We start from the raw sequence: 3,324 nt of genomic DNA, 5'->3' as shown, positions 1-3,324 counted from the left end.
GAAAGAAAGAAAGAAAGAAAGAAAGAAAGAAAGAAAGAAAGAAAGAAAGAAAGAAAGAAAGAAAGGAGAGAAAGAAAGAAATAGAGGAAGGAAGGAAGGAAGGAAGGAAGGAAGGAAGGAAGGAAGGAAGGAAGGAAGGAAGGAAAAAAGAAAGGAAGAAAGGGAGGGAGGGAGGGAAGGAGGAAAAAGAAAAAATCATGTTTCTTGTGATGAGACTTCTTAGGATATACATGCTTGCCAGCTTCCCTGTGCCTACAGCAGTGTTAGCAACAGTTATCATGTTGCACATCACATGCCCAGAACTTCTTTATTTTCTAACTGGAGGTTTGGACTTGACCACCTTTCTCCAATTTCTTCATCCCCACCCTCCACCCCCCTGCTTCTGGTAACCACAAATATGATCTCTTTCTATGAGTTTGACTTTTGTTTTTTTGGTTTTGTTCTTAGATTCCACATGGAAGTGAAGTCATACAGTATTGTAAGGATGCAGGTCTGATTCACATTTCCCCTCTGACCTTGGAGGCCTAGGTGTCAGCTTCTCAGAATCATTAGACAATAGAAGGGCACACATTGCCCAAGGAAGGAGGGACCACCCTTGTAACACCCAATCAGGAAAGGCCAGCTAACATCTTTAACATTTCTAAGGGCGGGCCTAAAGATGGAGGCTATAAGATAATCACCTATTGCTTAAGACTAGTCACACCCTACGTGAGGGTCCTGGGCCCACTCTGTGATTGGTCAATACTCTAAATGTTGTGATTGGCTCCCACCAAAAGTATCAATGAATCATTAAACCTGCTGTCAATGGTATCGTATAGTAATGTTTGGACCCCTGTACCTGTGTCACAATTTCCTGTAACTCCCCCTTCCCAAAACTCATAAAAGCCTACCCCATCATGTTCAAGGCTCTCCGCATGGATCCACTGTGTCGGTAAAGTCTGTGAGCCCAAGCTTGGACCCAGCCAGCCTAAACTCGTAATAAAGCCCTTTGTTTTGCATGCGTGATTCGGTCTCCCTGGCAGTCTCTGGTTTTGGGGGATGATATTGCAAATCTGGGCATAACAGTATTTGTTTTTTCTCCATTTGACTTATTTCAGTTGGCATAATGCCCTCAAGATTCTTTTATATTGTCACAAATGCAGGATCCCCCTCCCCTTTTTTATGGATTAATAAAATGCCTTTGTATATACATACCACGTCTTCTTTATCCCTGCCTCTGGCGATGGACACCCATGTTGTTACCATGCCTTAGCACAGGGTGCAAATAACTCTTCAAGATCCCGTTTCCAACTCCTTTGGCTATAGAGTCAAAAGTGAAATTGCTGGTTCATGTGACAGGTCCATTTTTAACTTTTTGTTGACCGTCCATTCTCTTTCTCATCATGGCTGCATCAGCTTGCGTTCCCACTCACAGTGCACAGCATTGCCTTTCCTCTGCATCCTCGCCAGCATCTGTTATCTCTTGACTTTCTGATGATGGCCATCGTAACAGGCCTGCGGTGATAACTCACTGTGGTTCGGACTTGCATTTCGCTAATGTGAGTGATGTTGAGCATCTTTTCAAGTACATGTTGGCCATTTATGTATCTTCTTTGGACCAATGTCTATTCAGGTCTTTTGCCTATTTTAAAATTAGATTGTTTGTATTTGTTTTCCTGTTGCATTGTATGAGTTTTCTAAAGAGTATATTTTGGATACTAACCTCTTTTATAGATATAGGGTTTGCAAATATTTTTTTCCATTGGGAACTCTTCCCCTCCTCCCCCTCCCTCCCCCTACTCTCCTTCTTTCTTCCTGCTCTTCCTCCTTCTCCTCCTTCTTCATCTGCTTCTCCTTCCATTTCTGCTTATTTTATAAGGGACACTTCTTAATGAATCTCTTGCAACTGAATCCTGGTCTCAGGGATTGTTTCTATGGGACCCAGTTCAAGCCCACAAGGTCCTCCATCATGTGGCCTCTGCCTATATCTCTAATTTCATCTCTTGCCAACACGTGCTTTTCCCTTGATGCAGCAACAAACATTGAAAGGATGCTGGAAATCCCCTGCACCTTGGATGTGATCTTTCTCTGCCCTCGCTCGGAGTCTTAGTCATCTCTTTATTTCTATCACTTACTACCACTAGATATTTGTCGAGTGAATGAATGAATGCATACATCCTAAAGTACTCTTTGTCCTCAATTGGCCACTGCACAAAGGAAATGACATGTTCTGTCACTGTGGGCAGGTGTGAGGATTTCACCATGTCCTCCAAACTCTGCAAAAGGAAAATAGAGAAACGCATTCATTCATTTAGTCATTCATCAAGTATTTACTGAAAGCTTACTATATTCTGGACACTTCCTTAATCACTTGTCACAGGGCAGTGGAACAAAGATACTCAAATTATACCTTTAAGGCTTCTATTCTAGTGGAAGAAATAGTCACAGCCAAAAAGTATGGAGTGTCACCAGGTCCCGAGCACTGTCCTAGATGGATATAGATCTGCACATGGATACAGATACAGATATAAATAGATAAGTAATTGTTTAATTCCTATACCACCTTTATGAGGTATGTCTCATTATTTTCATTTTGTAAATAAGGAGTATAATACCCAGACCATAAATAGTGGACCTGGAATTTGAACCCAGGTAGCAATGCTAAAGAGAAAACTTATTCATGGCACTTGTTAAAAATGATAACACTCAGGCACCTGGGTGGCTCAGTCAGTTAAGCTTCTGACTCTAGATTTCAGCTCAGGTCATGATCTTGTGTTTGGTGAGTTCAAGCCTCACATCAGGCTCCATGCTGACAGGGCAGAGCCTGCTTGGGATTCTCTCTCTCTCCCACTCTGGCCCTCCCCTGTGCACTCATTCTCTTTTCAAATAAATAAATAAACATAAAAAAATGATAAGACTCTTTTCAGGGGGACCACTGTGATGGGGGTTTTGTGGTAGAGAAGAGAGTTTGGGCTCAACCTCGGAAATAACAAGTAGAGATTTGCCGTCAAGGATCAAGGTGGGGGTCAGTGGAGGGGAAATTATTAAAAGGAGGTACCAAGGGTCGGGGCGACATCTTCTAAACCAACTGCACAGGATCTTTGCTGAAGGCAGCACAGGGTGATAGGATTTCAAGGGTGGAGGAGAAAGGAATTTGATCAGATGTCATGGGTTGTCAGATACCAAGGCTGGAGGGTGAGGAATCTGATCAGATACCAAAGGTGGGGGGTTTGCACTAAACTGACCCAACAGGATTCTTGCTAAAACTGGACTGAGCAGGCCAAAGACAGAGCCCAAGGCTAGGACCTCATCAGAAAGAGGACTTGGAGGAGCCTGGCTAGAGTT

General features: G+C 43.0%; 1 long non-coding RNA gene across 1 annotated transcript in view; it reads right to left on the bottom strand.

Annotated features, from left to right (window-relative positions):
• The window catches only part of LOC115300085, a 40,239-nt gene extending 39,308 nt beyond the window's left edge, over positions 1 to 931 (bottom strand). Inside the window, exon 1 of the long non-coding RNA XR_003912492.1 lies at positions 891 to 931. This is a non-coding gene — a long non-coding RNA (uncharacterized LOC115300085). The remainder of the gene's footprint in view (positions 1 to 890) is intronic.
• Between the last annotated feature and the right edge of the window lie 2,393 nt (positions 932 to 3,324).

Source organism: Suricata suricatta, chromosome 8 (assembly GCF_006229205.1).
Source record: "Suricata suricatta isolate VVHF042 chromosome 8, meerkat_22Aug2017_6uvM2_HiC, whole genome shotgun sequence".
Classification (NCBI taxonomy): Eukaryota; Metazoa; Chordata; class Mammalia; order Carnivora; family Herpestidae; genus Suricata; species Suricata suricatta.
Note: the sequence above shows the minus strand (reverse complement) of the source record. Positions and strands in the feature narration are given on the sequence as shown.